Below are 22,040 nucleotides of genomic sequence, written 5' to 3' on the forward strand. Positions count from 1 at the left end.
TGTTTTATGTTTAAAATTCATTCTTTAAAAAGGATTTTTATGTCAAGTGTTTTTAGAGAGCACATGTTTTTCAACATGTGTGGGTTGGCTTTCACTGTGGAGAAACATCTAAAGAAAATACTGTTTTGCTTTTGCATAGCCATTCCTTTATTTTTTATACTTAATACAAACATATCCTATATTATGAATGATGGATTATTTCTAAAAAACTCTGCTGATATTTCACTATAAGTTCCAAATTCATTGTTTATTATACAAACCTGTCTTAACCAACAATCTTTTAAATTTGCCACAGGAATCATTCTTTATTTCCATTGCAGGTGCTTTAATTTGTGCTTATGTTTCTGTTGGGGGACAAATTTTTATCTTTTTATTCAGTTTTTTTTATGTCAGTGACTTATGCTTTCCAAATAGTTTTGAATGCTAAATTATACAAATCTCAGGAAAATTGGGAGTCCTAAATTAAAAGCCATAAATTTATGATGAAGAAATGAACTAGTGAGTTTCTTAATTCAAATATGAGATGTAGCTTGATAATTGGATTGTGAGTATGTAGCCAGAATAACAGAATGATCAGTAAGTCAAGATTTCCTAAGGACTGATTAGGTTATCAACTGAATAGATGAATGGTGAGTATTCAGTTATATGACTCCCTAGAATTAGTCAAAACTTTTCAGCAATGAGTTGTAGGAGGGAAAAGGAGAGAGATAAGCAAGCATCATTTCGTTGAACAGCATGAAAGATTCCTCTCTCGAAATCTGACAGCCCAGCCATGTCTGTGTTTCTATTTCTACAGTGGTTTTTGGAACTTCAGTGCCACATTAACTTTGATTAAAAAATGAGGCAATAGTTAAAACAACATCAACAGCAAGAGACAGGAAACCAAAGTGGCATGTATGTGTGTATATGTGTGAAAGAAAGAGAGAGAGTGCACGCAAGTTAGTGTAATAGAAAAGTCTGCAATCTGCCTAGAATACAAATGTGTTCAGCATGGCCAAACAGTTTTGAGTCATTCTTGACCAAAAGTAATCCTCCAAAGGAAAGTATTAGATCATTTTATGAAATTTTGGTGATTCAAGGGCTAGAATCTCTGTTGATTTCCATCAGTTATTAGAAACTTGAGGTTTATTTTTTTCTCAGATTGCTCACAAATGGGGTTTCAGCATCTGTGGTTAATCTCTCAAGGATTTCACATATTCTCTTTGCTTCCTAACATACTTGTCTTTAAAGCACAAGTACTTTATTTCCTGCATCTCTTGTATATCTCTTTAAAAGTTTTTCCTCCTAACCATAACAATTTTGAGAATAATCATTTGCAGTAATTTTTCCCGAGATACTTCGCTTTTGACCATCAATTTCTATTATTCCTGCTTTTATTTTCAACTATTAAAATCCTTTTGTCAAATGCTATCCATAGTTGAGGTGACACTGGAAGGATCTGAAAACTACCCACTGCAGCACTAATGAAAACCTCTCATTACTTTGCAACTTTTTTCCAGAGTCCAGTTTTCTTTGTGCAAAATAGAAATACTCCATTTTCCCTAGCGACCTGTACTTTAAAGTCATTAGTTATATAGAGAATTGAGAGTTTCATAAAAGTACCATCTCGAAATCATAGTCTCTGAAAGTTAGTTCTGATGTTTCTCATGGCTTAAATACTAATGCAAGAAGATACATGCATCCCAATATTCATAGCATTATTTATAATTGCAAACATATGGAAGCAATGTAAGGGTCCATCAGCATATTAATGGATAAAGAAGCTGTGGTATATACATGTACAATGGAACATTACTCTGCCATAAAAAAGAATGAAATTTTGCCATTTGCAACAATGTGGATGGATTTGGAGGATGTTAGGCTAAGTGAAGTAAGTCAAACAGAGAAAGACAGATACTATATGATATCACTTATATGTGGAATCTAAAAAATAAAACAAACTAGTGAATATAACAAAACAGAAACAGACTCACAGATATAGAGAACAATCTAGTGGTTATCAGTGGAGAGAGGGATGAGGGAGGTGCAAGATGGAGGTTTATACTACTCTGTATAAAATAAGCTATGAGGATATATAGTACAACACAGGAAATATAGCCAATATTTTATAACTATAAATGAAATATAACCTTTAAAAATTGTGAATAACTGTGTTGTACACCTGAAACTTATATAATATTGTACATCAACTATACCTCAATTGAAAAAGAAAAGATAAATGAGATTCTATGTCTGTCCTTAATGAGCTCATAGTTTATATGGGAGACAGACATAAGGAAAATAATTATAAGGTACCATAGAGAGTACTGTAATAAAGAGGAGATGTGTGTGACCAGAGTGCTGACAGCTAACTTATTCTCAGAGAGCTGGAAAAGGCTTCAGAGGAAAGGTGATATTGAGGTGACATTAGAGGGAAGAAAATGAGCTTCACAGGAAGAGACAGGAGTTGGGGCACAGCATTTCAAGCCCATGAAACAGGCTGTGCAAAGGCATGGAGTTGTCACACTCTTAGTGTTTAGGAACCAGTGAGAAGTTCATTGCTTAGCTATTGTCCCCAGTACTACAATGGAAAAAAATAATTGCCCAGAGGATTTTTCAGTGCCCTAAAATGGTAAAGGCATTGCTAAAAAATGCAGTAAATTGTATGCTAGAGGATTTGCTGTTTATTACCTGGAAATTCAAAATGACCTAGTAAAAAGCTGGGAATTAAAATATTTGTTTACAAATGCAAATTTATAATTTTCAAGCACATAGCACATATATATTATATACTAATAAGTAAAGTGAGATAAGTTAAGGAGAAAAGAGCAATTTGAAATAGACCTCCTTTACATAATAATGGATTCAAAATATAAAATCATGTTAAGGCTGGAGAACTAATTACTGGATAAAGAAAATGAAGGTATGTAAAAGGACTTTTAATGTCTTTAGTGATTTTGAAAATCATTTTAATGATTTTGAAAAGGCTCTTTAATTTAAAGTGATTCTGTTTCCTAAAGAATTGGAGTCTAAATATGAAGTTCACCAACCGTCAAACTGATGAGAAAAAATATTATAGTCTAAAAAATACAGAACTTCATATTCTGAGAGACATGTCTTTCTCTATTTATGCTACGGTTATTTCAAATCAAAATTAGTGAAATTCTAATTACTGTATTTTACTCTTAAGTTATTCTCCAATTTAGAGAGCATAAAGATAAGTGTGCTTTGAAAAGCCTCATAATTTTATGATATTAAGCACAAGGCAGAACTTGAAATAGAAGATTATGAGGAGGGGGGATGCATAGACATTCTTCACTCTCTCCTATAATCCTGGGATACAGCCCATCAGGTTCTTCCCCTCTGAACAAGAAGATTTGAAATAGGGAGGAGAGAGACTGTGAAGGAGCCAGAATTTGTTCTTGGTGGACTGTTCTTTCCATCTGTGATGCCACCCTACTCTAAGCTCCTTGTCCCCTCTCTCAGTTTCCTACACCAAATGGAGGCATCTACATTTTCTCAATGGCCACCCTTACCCTGAAGAGAGAGGGGATACTGACCGTGAAGTTCAAGGTGGCAGCAGACAGTTGGGCAAAATGTGCTGTGAGACCTCATCTTTTTTCAAACAAACATGTAAATAACTATCACATTACAGCCATCCCAGGGTCTCCACAGGGGGATTGGTCTGGGGACACTGGGGGTACCAAAATATGTAGATGTTCATGTCTCTTATATAAAATGGCTTTGTACAGTTAGCCTCCATATCTGTGGGTTCTGCATCCATGGATTCAACCAAAATCTATCCATGGAACCCGTGGATACAAAAGGCCAACTGTACTTCAGACCAGGCTTATTTGTAGAATACAGTGATTTGTTATATTCCTCTAACCAGAGGCCAAAAAGCTTATTTTCTGAGTTCAGGCATACATAATAAATAAGTGAAGCTGGAAAATAGTAAGATAGTACCAAATGGATGGACACATACCTGCTTAAAAGTATTCACATTCTAAATATTTTTGAAATTCTCATCTCCATACTAAATCCTGCCACTTGGGGAGACCAAGATGGCAGGGTAGAAGGATGTGAGCTCACCTCCTCCCACAAATACATCAAAAATACATCTACATGAGGAAAAATTCTCACAGAATACCTACTGAATGCTGGCAGAAAATCTCATACAACCAAAGCTGCAAGAAAGATCACCACATAACTGTGTAGGATAAAAGGAAAGTAAAAAAATCAATATGGGGCCTGCGCCCCTGGGAGGCAGCAGTGAAAGGGAAAAGGTTCTCCCTCACCCTGGGAACCTCCTTCACCAGCTAGGAGATCAGCTTGGACAGTTAGGGAAACTTAAAGGCTAAGAGGAGAGTGCAGCAGCCGGCTTGCAGCAGGCAGGACAGAGAGAGACCAGCAGAGAGGGCCCTTGCCACCTCGCTGCACTTCTTAGACCAAAATACACACCAGCTGGTGTGCCCAGCAGCTGGGTGCTAAAACTTGGGCTTCAGTGAACAGACCAGGGGAGCAGACTTGGTTTGGTGTCCATCGACAGAAGAATTGATAAAAAAGATGTAGGATGTGTGTGTGTATATATATATATATATATATCACTTATATGAGGAATCAAAAAAATAGTACAAATGAACTTATTTACAAAACAGAAACAGACTCACAGGCATAGAAAACAAACTTATGGTTATCAAAGGGGAAAGAAAGGGGGATAAATTAGGAGCTTGAGATTAACAGATACATACAATGATATATAATATAGTTAAACAACAAGGTCCTACTGTACAGCATAGGGAATTATATTCAATATTTTATAATAACCTATAAGGGAAAGAATCTGAGATGACTTTTTCAGGACACAGGTGGAGATGCAGAAAAGATGGCAGAGTAGATAGATGTGAGCTCACGGCTTCTTATGAAAACACCAAATTCACAACTAACTGCTAAACAACCATTAACAAAAACAAAAACACTAGAACCTACCAAAAAAGATACCCTACATATGAAGACAAAGAAGAAGCCACAATGAGATGGTGGGGGGGGTGCAATTGCGATAAAAACAAATTCTATACCTGCTAGGTGGGCAACCCAGAAACTGGAAAATAATTATACCACAGAGGTTCTCCCACAGGAGTGAAAGTTCTCAGCACCACATCAGGCTTCCCAGCCTGGGGGTCTGGCAATGGGAGGAGGAGCCCCCAGAAAATCTGGCTTTGAAGGCCAGCAGGGTTTGATCACAGGAATTCCACAGGACTGGGGGAAACAGAAACTCCACTCTTAGAGGAGGCACATAAGATCTCCTGAGCACCAGAACCCAGGCAAAAAAGTGGTGACCTCATAAGAGACTGGGCCAGACCTACCTGATAGTATTGGAGGATCTCCTGCACAGGCGGGGGGCTCATTGTGGAGACAAAGACACTGGTGGCAACAGTTCTGGGGAGTACTCACTGGCGTGAGACCTCCTAGAGGCTGCAGTTTTCTTACCAAGACCTGGCCCCACCCAACAGCCTGCAGGCCCCAGTGCTGGGATGCCTCAGGCCAAACAACCAACAGGGTGGGAACACAACCATACACATCAACAGACAGGCTGCTTAAAGTCTTCCTGAGCCCACAGCCCTCTAGACACACCCCTTGGCACAGCTCTGCCCACCATACGGGCAAGACCCAGCTCCACCCACCAGTAAGCAGGAACCAGTCCTTCCCACCAGGAAGCCTGCACAAGCCTCTTAGACAGTCTCATCCATCAGGGAGCAGACAGAAGAAACAAGAAAAATTACAACCCTGCAGCCTGCAGAACGGAAACCGCAATCAGAGAAATTTAGACAAAATGAGACAGCAGAGGAATATGTCCCAGGTGAAGGAACAAGGTAAAACCCCAGAAGAACAACTAAGTGAAATGGAGATAGGCAATCTACCAGAAAAAGAATTCAGAGTAATGATAGTGAAGATGATCCAAGAATTCAGAAGAAGAATGGAGGCACAGATCAAGAAGATACAAGAGATGTTTAACAAAGATCTAGAAGAACTAAAGTACAAATAAACAGATGAACAGTACAATAACTAAAATAAAAAATGTACTAGAAAGAAACAATAGCAGAATAAGTGAGTGAGAAGAATGGATAAGTGAGCTGGAAGACAGGATGGTGGAAACCACTGCCATGGAACAGAATAAAGAAAAAAAATACGAAAAGAAATGAGGACAGTCTCAGAGACCTCTGGGACAACATTAAACACACCAACATTCATATTAGAGGGGTGCCAGGAGAAGAGAGAAAGGACCTGAGAAAATATTTGAAGAGATAATAACTGAAAACTTCCCTAACATGGGAAAGGAAAGAGTCACCGAAGTTCAGGAAGTGCAGAGAGTCCCAGGCAGGATAAACCCAAGGAGGAACACACCAAGACACATAGTAATCAAATTGACAAAAGTTAAAGACAAAGAAAAAATATTAAAAGCAACAAGGGAAAAGAAACAAATAACATAAAAGGGAATTCCCATGAGGTTAGAAGCTGATTTCTCAGCAGAAATTCTGCAGGCCAGATGCGAGTGGCACCATATATTTAAAGTGATGAAAGGGAAGAAACTACAACCAAGAAGCATCTACCCATCAAGGCTCTCATTCAGATTCAACAAAGAAACCAAAAGCTTTGCAGACAAGCATAAGCTAAGAGAATTCAGCACCACCAGACCAGCTTTGCAACAAATGCTAAAGGAAGTTCTCTTGGCAGAAAAGAAAAGTTCACAACTAGAAACAAGAAAATTACAAATGGAAAAACTCTCCAGTAAATGCAAACATATAGTAAAGGTAGTAAATCATCCACACACAGATATGATATCAAAACCAGCAAGCATGAGAAGAGGAGAGCACAAATGCAGGATATTGGAAATGTATTTGAAATTAAAAGACCAGCAACTTAAATCAATCTTGTTTACATATAGAATACTATATCAGAACCTCATGGTAACCGCAAACCAAAAATCTACAGTAGATTCACACAAAAAAGAAAGGGGAATCCAAACACAACATTAGAGTCAGTCATCAAATCAAAAGAGAGGAGAACATAAGAGGAAGGGAAGAAAACAGACCTACAAAACTAAATCCAAAACAATTAACAAAATGGCAATAAGAAATAAATATCAATAATAACCTTAAACATAAACGAATTAAATGCCCTACCAACAGACATAGACTGGCTGAATGGATACAAAAACAAGACCCATATATATGCTGTCTACAGGAGACCCACTTCAGACCAAGGGACACATACAGACTGAAAGTGAGGGGATAGAAAAAGATATTCCATGCTAATGGAAATCAAAAAAAAGCTGGAGTAACAATTCTCATATCAGACAAAATAGACTTTAAAATAAAGACTGTTACAAGAGACAAAGAATGATACTACATAATGATCAAGGGATCAATCCAAGAAGAAGATATAACAATTGTAAATATTTATACACCCAACATAGGAGCACCTCAATACATAAGGCAAATGCTAACAGCCATAAAAGGGGAAATTGACAGAAACACAATCATAGTAGGGGACTTTAACACCCCACTCTTACCGATAGACAGATCATCCAGACAGGAAATCAATAAGGAAACACAAACCTGAAATGATACATTAGATCAGATGTACTTAATTGGTATTTACAGAGCATTCCCAGCAGAATACAGTTCTTCTCAAGTACCCATGGAACATTCTCCATGATTGATCACATGCTGGGCCACAAAGCGAGCCTCAGTATATTTAAGAAAATTGAAATCATATCAAGCATCTTTTCTGACCACAATGCTATGAGATTAGAAATCAACCACAAGAAAAAAAACTGTAAAAAACAAAAACGTGGAGGCTAAACATTATGCTACTAAACCTCCAATGGATCACTGAAGAAATCAAAGAGGAAATCAGAAAATACTTAGAGACAAATGAAAATGAAAGCACAATGACCACAAACCTATGTGATGCAGAGAAAACATTTGTAAACGGGAAGTTTATAGCAATACAATCTTACCTCAGGAAATAGGAAAAATCGCAAATAACCTAACCTTACACCTAAAGCAACTAGAGAATAAAGAACAAAAAAACGCCAAGGTTAGTAGAAAGAAAGAAATAATAAAGATCAGAGCAGAAAGAAATGAAATAGAGATGAAGAAAACAATGGCAAATATCAATGAAACTAAAAGCTGGTTCTTGGAAAAGATAAACAAATTGAAAAACATTTAGCCAGACTCATCAAGAAAAAAAGAGAGAGGGCTCAAATCAATAAAATAGAAATGAAAAAGGAGAAGTTACAACGGATACCACAGAAATACAAAGGATCATAAGAGACTACTACAAGCAACTATATGCCAATAAAATGGACAAGCTAGAGGAAATGGACAAATTCTTAGAAAAGTACAACTTTCCAAGACTGAACCAGGAAGAAATAGAAAATATGAACAGACAAATCACAAGTAATGAAATTGAAACTGTAATTTAAAAACTCCTAACCGGGGGACCTTCAAGATGGTGGAGGAATCAGATGTGGAGATCACCTTCCTCCCCACAAATACATCAAAAATACATCTACATGTGGAACCACTCCTACAGAACACCTACTGAATGCTGGCAGAAGACCCTTCCCAAAAGGGTCTTAGTGCTCCAGCCGGGCATCAGGCCTGAGGCTCTGAGGTGGGAGAGACAAGTTCAGGACATTGCTCCACCAGAGATGCCCCAGCTCCACATAATATCAAACAGCGAATGCTCTCCCAGAGATCTCCATCTCAATGCTAAGACCCAGCTCCACTTAACGACCAGCAAGCTACAATGCTGTACACCCTATGCCAAACAACTAGCAAAACAGGAACACAACCCCACACGTTAGCAGAGAGCCTGCCTAAAATCATAATAAGTTCACAGACACCTCAAAACACACCACTGGATACAGTCCTGCCCACCAGAAAGACAAGATCCAGCCTCATCCACGAGAACACAGGGATCAGTCTCCTCCACCAGGAAGCCTCCACAACCCACTGAAACAACCTTACCCACTGTGGGCAGATACCAAAAACAATGGGAACTATGAACGTGCAGCCTGCAAAAAGGAGACCCCAAACACAGTAAGTTATGCAAAAATGAGAAGACAGAGAAATACACAGCGGATGAAGGGGCAAGGTAAAAACCCACCAGACCAAACAAATGAAGAAGAAATAGGCAGTCTACCTGAAAAAGAATTCAGAGTAATGATAGTAAAGATGATCCAAAATCTTGGAAACAGAATGGAGAAAATACAAGAAACTTTTTACAAGGACCTAGAAGAACTAAAGAGCAAACAAACAATGATGAACAACACAATAAATGAAATAAAAACTTCTCTACAAGGAATCAACAGCAGAATAACTGAGGCAAAAGAACGGACAAGTGATCTGGAAGATAAAATAGTGGAAATAACTACTGCAGAGCAGAATAAAGAAAAAAGAAAGAAAAGAATTGAGGACAGTCTCAGAGACCTCTGGGACAATATTAAACTCACCACCATTTGAATTATAGGGGTCCCAGAAGAAGAAGAGAAAAAGAAAGGGACTGAGAAAATATTTGAAAAGATTATACTTGAAAACTTCCCTAATATGGGAAAGGAAATAATCAAGTCCAGGAAGCGCAAAGAGTCCCATACAGGATAAATCCAAGGAAAAACATGCCAAGACATATATTAATCAAGCTATCAAAAATTAAATAGAAAGAAAAAATATTAACAGCAGCAAAGGAAAAGCAACAAATAACATAACAAGGGAATCCCCATAAGGTTAACAGCTGACCTTTCAGCAGAAACTCTGCAAGCCAGAAGGGAGTGGCAGGACATATTTAAAGTGATGAAGGAGAAAAACCTACAACCAAGATTACTCTAACCAGCAATGATCTCATTCATATTCAGTGGAGAAATTAAAACCTTTACAGACAAGCAAAAGTTAAGAGAATTCACCACCACCAAACCAGATTTACAACAAATGCTGAAGGAACATCTCTAGGCAGGAAACACAAGAGTAGGAAAAGACCTACAATAACAAACCCCAAAAATTAAGAAAATGGTAATAGGAGCATACATATTGTTAACTACCTTAAATGTAAATGGATTAAATGCTCCAGCCCAAAGTCATAAACTGGCTGAATGGATACAAAAACAAGACCCATATATATGCTGTCTACAAGAGACCCACTTCAGACCTAGGGACAGATACAGACTGGAAGTGAGGGGATGGAAAAAGATATTCCATGCAAATGGAAATCAAAAGAAAGCTGGGCAATTCTCATATCAGACAAAATAGACTTTAAAATAAAGGCTATTACAAGAGACAAAGAAGGACACTACATAATGATCAAGGGATGAATACAAAAAGAAGATATAATAATTGTAAATATTTATGCACCCAACATAGGAGAACCTCAATACATAAGGCAAATGCTAACAGCCATAAAAGGGGAAATTGGCAGAAACACAATCATAGTAGGGGACTTTAACACCCCACTTTCACCAATAGACAGATCATCCAGACAGAAAATTAATAAGAAAACACAAGCTTTAAATGACACATTAAACAAGATGGACTTAATTGATATTTATAGGACATTCCATCCAAAAACAATAGAATACACTTTCTTCTAACATGCTCATGGTACATTCTCCAGGATAGATCATATCCTGGGTCACAAATCAAGCCTTGGTAAATTTAAGAAATTGAAATCATATCAAATGTCTTTTCCAACCACAACATTATGAGACTGGATATCAATTACAGGAAACAAACCTGTGAAAAGTACAAACCCATGGAGACTAAACAATACACAACTAAATAAGCAAGAGATCACTGAAGAAATCAAAGAGGAAATCAAAAAATACCTAGAAACAAATGACAGTGAAACAAAGGACAATGAAAACATGATGACCCAAAACCTATGGGATGCAGCAAAAGCAGTTCTAAAGGGGAGGGTTATGGCAATACAATCCTACCTCAAGAAACAAGGAACATCTCAAATAAACAACCTAAACTTACACCTAAAGCAATTAGAGAAAGAAGAACAAAAAACCCCAAAGTTAGCAGAAGGAGAGAAATCATAAAGATCAGATCAGAAATAAATGAAAAAGAAATGATAGCAAAGATCAATAAAACTAAAAGCTGGTTCTTTGAGAAGATAAACAAAATTGATAAACCATTAGCCAGACTCATCAAGAAAAAAAGGTAGAAGACTCAGATCAACAGAATTACAAAGGAAAAAGGAGAAGTAACAATTGACACTGCAGAAATACAAAGGATCATGAGAGATTACTGCAAGAAATTAAATGCCAATAAAATGGAAAACCTGGAAGAAATGGACAAATTCTTAGAAAAGCACAACCTTCCAAGACTAAACCAGGAAGAAATAGGAAATATAAACAGACCATTCAAAAGCACTTAAATTGAAACTGTAATTAAAAACGTTCCAACAAACAAAAGCCCAGGACCTGACGGCTTCACAGGCGAATTCGATCGAACATATAGAGAAGAGCTAACACCTATCCTTCTCAAACTCTCCCAAAATATAGCAGAGGGAGGAACACTCCCAAACTCATTCTACAAGGCCACCATCACCCTGATACCAAAATCAGACAAAGATACTCCAAAAAAAGAAAATTACAGACCAATACCACTGATGAACATAGAAGCAAAAAATCCTCAACAAAATACCAGCAAACAGAATCCAACAGCACATTAAAGGATCATACACCATGATCCAGTGGGGTTTATCCCAGGAATGCAAGGATTCTTCAATATATGCAAATCAATCAATGTGATAAACCATATTAACAAATTGAAGGAGAAAAACCATATGATCATCTCAGTAGATGCAGAAAAAGCTTTTGACAAAATTTAACACCTATTTATGATAAAAACCCTCCAGAAAGTAGGCATAGAGGGAACTTACATCAACATAATAACGGCTGTATATGACAAACCCACAGCCACCATTGTTCTCAATGTTGAAAAACTGAAACCATTTCCGCTAACATCAGGAACAACACAAGGTTGCACTCTCTCACTACTATTATTCAACATAGTTGTGGAAGTTTTAGCCACAGCAATCAGAGAAGAAAAAGAAATAAAAAGAATCCAAATCTTAAAAGAAGAAATAAAGCTGTCACTGTGTTTGCAGATGACATGATACTATACATAGAGAATCCTAAGGATGCTACCAGAAAACTAGTAGAGCTAATCAATTAATTTTGTAAAGTAGCAGGATATAAAATTAATGCACAGAAATCTCTTGCATTCCTATACACTAATGATGAAAAATCTGACAGGGAATTTAAGGAAGCACTCCCATTTACCACTGCAACAAAAAGAATAATATACCTAGGAATAAACCTACCTAAGGAGGCAAAACACCTGTATGCAGAAAACTATAAGACACTGATGAAAGAAATTAAAGATGATAGAAACAGATGGAGAGAAATACCATGTTCTTAGATTGGAAGAATCAACATTGTGATAATGACTATACTACCCAAAGCAGTCTACAGATTCAGTGCAATCCCTATCAAACTACCGCTGGCATTTTTCACAGAACTAGAACAAAAAATATCACAATTTGTATGGAAACACAAAAAACCCCGAATAGCCAAAGCAATCTTGAGAAAGGAAAATGGGCCTGGAGGAATCAGGCTCCCTGACTTCAGACTATACTACAAAGCTACAGTAATCAAGACAGTATGGGACTGGAACAAAAACAGAAATATAGATCAATGGAACAGGACAGAAAGCCCAGAGATAAACCCACACACATTTGGTCACCTTATCTTTGATAAAGGAGGCAAGAATATACAATGGAGAAAACCTCTTCAATAAGTGGTGCTAGGAAAACTGGACAGCTACATGTAAAAGAATGAAATTGGAACACTCCCTAACACCATACACAAAAATAAACACAAAATGGATCGAAGACCTAAATGTAAGACCAGACACTATCAAACTCAGAGGAAAACATAGGCAAAACACTCTATGACATAAATCACAGCAAGATCCTTTTTGATCCACCTCCTAGAGAAATGGAAATAAAAACAAAAATAAACCAATGAGACCTAATGAAACTTAAAAGCTTTTGCCCAGCAAAGGAAACCATAAACAAGATAAAAAGACAACTGTCAGAATGGGAGAAAATATTTGCAAACAAAGCAACTGACAAATGATTAATCTCCAAAATAGACAAGCTGCTCATGCAGCTCAATATCAATAAAACAACCCAATCCAAAAATGGGCAGAAGACCTAAATAGACATTTCTCTGAAGAAGGCATACAGATGGCCAAGAGGCACATGAAAAGATGCTCAACTTCTCTAATTATTAGTGAAGTGCAAATCAAAACTACAATGAGATATCACCTCACACCAGTCAGAATGGCCATCAACAAAAGTCTATAAATAACAATTGCTGGAGAGGATGTGGAGAAAAGGAAACCCTCCTGCACTCTTGGTGGGAGTGTTAATTGGTACAGCCACTATGGAGAACTGTATGGAGGTTCCTTAAAAAACTAAAAATAGAGCTACCATATGATCCAGCAATCCCACTCCCGGGCATGTATCTGGAGAAAACCATGGTTTGAATGGCTACATGCAGCCCAGTGTTCATTGCAGGGCTGTTTACAATAGCCGAGACAATGAAGCAACCTAATTGTCCATCAACAGATGAATAGATAAAGAAGATGTGGTACATATATACGGTATATACATATACATATATACAGCCATTGAAAAGAATGCCATTTGCAGCAACATGGACAGACCTGGAGATTATCATACTAAGTGAGTAAGTCAGACAGAGAAAGACAAATATATCACTTATTTGCAGAATCTAAAAAATAGATACAAATGAACTTATTTACAAAACAGGAACACACAGACTTAGAGAACGAACTTATGGTTACCAGGTGAAAAGGTTGGGTGGGAGGGATAGACTGGGAGTTTGGGATTGACATGTATACACTGCTATATTTAAAATAGATAACCAACTAGGACCTACTGTTTATCACAGGGAAGTCTGCTCAGTATTCTGTAACAACCTAAGTGGGAAAAAAATGAAAAGAATAAATACTGGCGTATGTATAACTGAATCACTTTGCTGTACACCTGAAACTAACACAACATTGTTAATCAACTATACTCCAATAGAAAATAAATATTTACAAAAGGCATTACTTAGTAAAAAAAAAAAAAAAAATCTTACGTGTGTGTGTGTGTGTGTATATATATATATATATAACTGAATCACTTGCTGTACAACAGAAACTAACACAACATTGTTAATCAACTATACTCGAGTAGAAAATAAAAATTTATGAAAGACATTATATAGTAAAAAAAAAAAAAAATCTGCCATGCATGTGTGTGCATATATATATAACTGAATCACTTTGCTGTACAACAGAAACTAACACAACATTGTAAATCAACTATACTTTAATTAAAAAAAATAATAAACTCAAAAGTTCTACCACTGTCTTTCAGTTTGTATCTCCTTCTAAGTGAATCAGAATTCTTCGAACTCACTTCTTGAGTACCTTCCAGGGAGGGCTTCATGATGACTTAGCTTCTAGGGCTATCTCTTCTTCTCAAGCTCCCTCTGTAGTCCTGCATACTCCCAGGAAATCTTGATAAAATTGCCTCCTCCTCATTTTTACATTCACGTATTCATTTGTATATTTATGTATGTATTTATTCATTAGCATGATTTTGGACCCACATAGATTGTAGAATTAGAATCCAGCCTCAGGATAGAGAGTTTGAATGTGATAAAGATGAAAAGTTAGACTATGTATGTTTATGGTGCTTTATAAGGCATAGGCCACTTTTACCACCTTGTCACATTCGATTCTTACAGAATCCTAGAAAGTAGGTCAGACAGATATTATTATCTCTATATAATACATGAGGAAATTGAGATTAAATGATTTTCTAAAATTGCCTAAAAAGTAAGGAGCAGAAAGTCTGTGGTTCAATCTAAATTATTCTCATCCAAATTATAGTATTTTTTTCTTGCTGTTGTATACCAACCTTCTTTATTTTAACTGAAGTATAGTTGATTTACAATGAATTAGTTTCAGGTGAATATATATATTCTTTTTCAGATTCTTTTACCTTTTGCTACAAAATATTGGATATAGTTCCCTGTGCTATATAGTAGGTCTTTGTTGGTTATCTATTTTATATATAGTAATGTGTATATTAATCCCAAACTCCTAATTTATCCCTCCCCCCCAGTTTGCCCTTTGGTAGCTGTAAGTTTTATACCAAACGTCTTAATTTTCTTCTTTCTTTTCCTCTTCTGTATTCACTTTTTCCTTTGCCACACTTCTGTATTCTTCACCCCACTTCTTATTTTCGCTCCTAACTTTGTCACAGTCTGCACTTGTAGCCTATAAAAGTCAACACATTATCCTATGGGGGTACAGCATGTCCACGGCAGTGGGTCACAGGAATGGCAGGCCAGGGGAAATCAAGTCCTCAGTTGAATTTAATGTCAATGTCAGGTCTTCAAGGAGACTTGGCTAGGCATTAGGAAGGCAGATAGATTGTTGGGAGTTGAATGCAAACTTTTTAAAGAACTCAATACTAACTTAGTTTGATGTTTAGAATAACGTATTAATCCAGGTACTGGCGCTTTCCTGAAGTTAGGAAATCCTTATTTTTTTCTCCATGAGAGTCTCATTTCATCCCTCCACATTGTCCTATGACGACATTCCATGCTTCAGATTACTCTAACAAGTATTAGGAGAGAATTAAAGTATTGGTCATCCATGTGCAGAGAAAGTGTGATGGAGTCTTAATTTTCTGCACTAGTTCATCTGTCATTAGATAATTGAATGCTCTCTTTTGATACATTGCAAATTAGCAAAAGTATCTCCACTTTACACAGGGAAATCCACAGCAAGGGGCAACTCCTCAATAAAAAGAGGTGTGAAGTAAAGAGTAAGACAGCTTCTCAAGATGTACAAACATACTAATCATCCTGCCTTCTATGACTTTCCTTCAACCTCTTACCCAGTTGGTGGTCCAAGTTCTCAGATGGAGACTAATCTAGTTTCATTCTCACCAACAAAAGGCTGTAATCAATCTCCCTGCTTCTGGCTAACTGTTCACAGTATCTTCATTTTACTCAAAATGGAATAAGATAGGAAATTCCTAATTTCTCTTATTCTGAGAAGCTGAACACCATGGTTTAGTTTAGCTCAAGCAGGCTAGATGTAGCCAAGTTTTTGTGGGATTTTCAACACAATAAGGGGAATTATGAAATTTTCAATCCACAAGTTAAGTGGCCTCATGATTTGTTTTTATAATACAGTAGGCGACTATGGCTGGTTTTATAGACAGAATTCAAATAGAATGACAATGGTGTTGATTAGCACCAGCATCTCAATAAGGAATGGGAATCAATTGTGTAATGTCCAAAAGGAAGAGAACAAAGAAGGACTATGGCCTGTGTATTTCAGCCAGGACTTCTAGCCCCAGTGCCTTATTTCCTTTGCTATCGTTAATCTCCACTTCAAGACTAAACTTATTTCTACCTTGTGTTCCCTTGCTTGGCTAAAAAAAAAAAAAAAAAAAAGGCATATTTAACACATAGTTTATCAATTTCAGGCTTTCAGTGGCAATTCTTAAAAATCCCTGTCATTGAGGCTATGTGTAATTGTATTCTGTATACTCTATAAATGGCATTTTCCCAAATTCTTTGCTAATTTTTCTTTCTCTTAATGTCATCCTTGAAACCTTTTTCTGTTACTTTTTCCCTCTTATGGGAAATTCAGATTTATGCTTTGCTATGGAGTTATGCCTTGCTCTTCACTGCTCTATTCCAAATGTGAAGAGAACTCATTTTCTTCTTTGTGACTATGTACATTCATATGGTCAGCCATCTGAAAACTGAAGTGGTGGATGGGCTTGGCCATTCAGACACACTGTTCTTTTGGGGGAATCCTCCTTCTCATGAAGGGTGAGCCCATTGAAAGCTCTTTTTTTTTTCTTTTTTTTTTCTTTTTTTTTTTTTTTTTACTACTTTTGGAGGTAATGAGACACATTACTCTGTGCAACTCAGCTCACATTTCTCCTTAGCTTCAAGATTGGTTCAAGCCTAGAGACAGCTCTTCTGACAGTGAGTGACAGTTAAAGTCAGAAGTTCAGGAGGAGGTACAGTAAGATAACTTAGAAAAGAAAATTGTACTGCAGTTCAACCTTTACAGAGCAAAAAGTAACACCTCATGTCCAGAAAAGAGAGAGGCTTAGTTTTGTAATAAATCCAACATTTTTTCTAATAAACATGTTAGAATTTGTGAAGTATCATTTAACACTTAATCAATATGCAATTTTTGAATACAATTTTTGAGTAATTGCTTTTCCCTCACATTGGGCCTGGTATTATAAGGATACAAAAGAATTCTTATTACCTGACCTCAAGGGAAAGAAAAATGACTAATACACTTAATATTAAACCATAACAGAAAAGAATAAATCACTGACATCCTGAATAGTATGGAAGATGTCACTGATCAATTAATTCAGTACATATTATTGAGCATATTGGTGTGGTAGTCAGTGTGCTTTAATCCTGAACAATAGAATCTTACTCTGGCCTTCATGAGCATTCAATTTTAATTTAAACTTTCATATGGAAGATGAACTTTACCTGGATCTATGTAGGTAAGAGTTGGATGAGATGGAGAAAGAATGTGAACTAACAATTGTGGGGAACTTAACATGTGTTCAGTACAATAATGATCACTTTCCATAGATGATATCATTTTATCATAATAATCCTACAAAATAGGTTTATTCTTTCCTTCTTACACGTGAAAAAATACAGTTAATATCAAAAGTGTATAGAGAAATTTTTACAGAGCCCAAGGAGAAATATTTACAGGGCCCATCTCTGTTATCACAGAGCAGGCAATGAAAAATGGATTAGAAGCTGAGAGGCAATAAATTGATAAAAGCACAACAGGTAACTAAATAACTGATAGACTGACTTTCTTTGGGTCATGGGGATCCTTGGCAAGAGAATATTTAAAGAGGGGTTTGGAGAGATAGGCAGTATTGGGACTGATTTTGTATAGACCTTATATGGTAGAAATGAAAAGTATTTTTAAGCTTTTAGGGAAACATGTTAGTTTTGCTGGTAGTTTTTTGTACCATTGCATAAAGTACCCTGTTCTCTCAGGAGTTTGTAGGTTAAATATATTTTGCATCCTGTAGGGTGATAGTTTGAAACATTGGCTCCATCCAAATAACTTGAGGTCACAATTTGCCCAGCTGGCCATTGTTTCGAATGTGGCTATTATATACGAATTCATATATAACCCATGAATTAAAGGTTTTAGCTCCTGTTCCCTTTATCTCACTTTTACCTGTCTAATAAAACAGTCTCATTGTAGGTATCTCCTAAAGCCTGCTTCAGGGAAAATTTTCTACATATGCAGTTTTCTACAGAAGAATGTGTTTGGTATTACAGATTAACTTTCTTCCGTGTAACAATAATCAAGTTAATAACAATAAAAACCACCTAAAAATCTCTATGGTGTTTACAGTTTGCCAACTACTTTCATGTATATTACACCATTAGTAAGTCCACAATAAAAAAATAATTAGAATTGGAATCAAGAACTTATTTTTGAGTTCTTTCTGTCACATACTTCTTGTATGAAGTCATTCAAATTGTTTATGCAATCATTCTCAGTTTTGTCATGTGTAAAATAACTATAATAACAGATGCCTGCCTATGATAAGGATAAATAAGATAAAATTTTAAAATGCTTTGTAAATTTTAAAGTGTTTTATGTAAGTGACTTATGATTGTCATTATTTTATGAATGAATATTTACTAACTGGCATATTGAAGTATTTTTATATAAGTAATTTAGGAAAAAAATCACAAGAGACCAGCTACTGAGAAGAGGGAGAATAAGAGGGAGGGAGGGAGGGAGAGAGAGAAAAAATTCAAATAATTAACAAGAGATACCAAGATTGGTTGACATTGCTGGACAGTCTTCTGAAATTTCTGTTTAACCAGTTCATGAAATCAAGGAGACATAAACATGACACCCACTAAAAGTCCCATAGACCAGCATATTCCCTATGTCTTCTGAGAAAGTAGTTCTACAAAGTACTAGTTTATCCTTGTTGACTTTGCTGTTTCTTTACATTAAGGGGAAAGCTATTTAACCATAATGCTTTAGGAAAATATGTATGTGTAACATAAAAATAAAGTTGAAAGGCTGTATAGCAGGTATACCAGAATTACAAAGATGTGGTAATCAAGACAGCGTCGTACTGGTGTAAAAAGAGATGTATAGATCAGTAGAATAAATTGAGTCCAGAAGTATAGCCATAAATCTGTGGTCAATTTATTTTTGAAAAAATTGATATTGACAAAATTTTTGATGAAATTCATGGTAATATAAAAGAATTAAATCCTCTTTTTCCAGTAATGTGTAATTTCATGATTAATATATGATTACATTATACTTAACAAAAAGTATAGACACTAGAGAGAAGGCTCTTTTACTATGAACATCAGTCCTCTCCCTGTTTCCCCAGAGGGAAACATTAATTTGGTCCTGAATATTCTAGATCCTTTGAAATTTATTTATACACACACACACACACACACACACACACAGGTACACATACTACCATGCTACTTATATTGTTCTGTATGTTAAATGAACAACAGATCTTGCATATTTGTACAAATTAGCACAGTGAATTTACTTCATTCTTTTCTACATAGTATTCCATAGTACAGTTTATTACATGATTTTTCTATTGATGAACATCAGTTTTTCTCCCACAAATGTATCTTGATTACATATGCTTCAGGAGTGCTCTTGAATAAGTTTCCTTATGAGTTGGAAAGTGTTTTTTTCTGGTAAAAATACAGTTAAATGGAATTTCTGGGGGGTGTACTATGTGCAGTTTAATTTTAGAAAGCTATTTCCAAATTCTCCTCCAAAGTAGCTAAGCTAATATGTCCTCTCAGCAATGTGTGAGAGATGTCTGTCCCTTTAGTATCACTAAAACTTAATATTATCAAAATTTAAATTGTTTACAGTCTGATGGGTAAGAACCTATTTTATTGTTATTTATTTGCTTTCTCTGATTACTAATGGAGCTGAGTATTTTTCACGTGCTTCTTTTTTGATAATTGCATATTCATAGCCTTTGTTAATTTTTTTATGGGGACATTTTATTTTTTCTTAAGGATTGTAAAAATTTTTCATATGACCTATATTATTACGTGAGAGCCCTGACCATAATGAGCATTGCAACAAAGAATTTCATAGCTGAAAGATGCTGGAGCCATAGAGTTCTAGTCCAATTCTTTTGCCTTTATATGTGAAGAAATTAAGATGACGAGAAGAGGGGTTCCCACATGTCACACAGTGAGTTTAGTGACAGCATCTGGTATTCAAGCTGGATTTCTTAATGCCCAGCACACTACACTATACAGACAATTTTGAATCAGTGTTAGATATAAACTTATTCCTAGATTACATTTAGTAACCTAATATCTAAACAGTGGAAAGTTGTCCCACAAAAATTTTCAAGTTCAATAAATTACCTGATTTGGCAGACAGGGCATTCAAAATACTTCTTGAAATTAAAATAAACTACAAAAGAGGCAAAGATCAAATGACTTGACAGAGTCTATTTCCAATAGTTCAAAGTATATTATCAAGTTCTAACCTAATGTCTTACGCATTTAAAGGATCAATTTTATTCTATTATTTTAAAAGCAGGGAAGAGTAATTTGAAAAAAAGACTAGGGGCATCTAAATTTTCTCATACTCTGTAGAGGTTAGAATAACCCTTAACCTAGCAGGATAAAGCATGGAATTAAAAGTAGTTTATACAAAGGATAAATATTCTCTTTAGACTCTAATTTCTTTTGAAAGTTGCCAACTTACTTACACTGGAATTTCTAACAGCATTGTTGCTACATATTTCAAAATAACTTTGGGGAGAGAGTAGAAGGAAAATTGCTTAACATTCACATGACTGGCTCAGTGCCGTAAGTTGCACATTGTTTCTGTCTCATTTATTGAAGTTAAGATGTAGTTTTAAATTTAAGGCAGTTTTGAAGTTGAAAGACAGCCAAGTAAATGAATGCATCCCGTGGCTAATTTTAAAGTTACTGTGTATCTTTCACTAAAAGTAAATTAGAGAACATAGTTATCCTCCTAAGTCACTTCAGTGATTCACAGCAGTGTCTTTACCAAAGATATTTTGACATTTCAGAACCATTATTATTATTAGATGATTATAATAATAACACAACAGTTCTCATTTATTGAAGGCTGTCAATATTCATAACATTGCGCATGGGGTTGGAAACTCAATCAGTGAGCTGTGTACTATCATTAGTACCATCTACAGATAAAGCAGCCAAACTTAGAAAAAAGCTAATAAATAGGAAACGTTTCTCCATTGCTCCTTTTGAATTCTGTAACTTGTCTGATTCACTATTTCAAATATCAAATATTAAAGTATTTGGTGTTTCCTACCTTGTAAAATTCTCTCTTCTTCTATTTTTCCCTAATCTCTCATTGCACAAAAAGCCACAAATAAAATAAATGCATATTTAACAAGTTAAACTCCTTATATTTAACAAACCAAACTCCTGCCATGAAGATACGCTAAAGGAAAATAATGGCTTTATGGTAAATATAAATAGGGTAAGTTAAAATTTTTTCAGTATTGATAGTCATTTAGAGTGTCATAAAAACTGTAATATATCCTTATGGGATGTTGGTATATTTTGATAAAGATTATACTGAAAAAAATAATTTCGGAATGATAGTTTCCTTAGTTAGAATCATTTTCAGCTCTAAATAACAGAAAAGCTAACACACTAATGCATCCACATATACAGATTTTTTTGTCATAGAAGATGTTTTTGAGAGGTGAGTTATTACATAAAGTTGATTTACACCTCTCTGCAATGGTTTTGGCTATTCTTTCATGGTTACAAAATGAGTGGGGAAGCTCCCATCATC

Source organism: Eschrichtius robustus, chromosome 15 (assembly GCF_028021215.1).
Source record: "Eschrichtius robustus isolate mEscRob2 chromosome 15, mEscRob2.pri, whole genome shotgun sequence".
In the NCBI taxonomy this organism is placed as follows: domain Eukaryota; kingdom Metazoa; phylum Chordata; class Mammalia; order Artiodactyla; family Eschrichtiidae; genus Eschrichtius; species Eschrichtius robustus.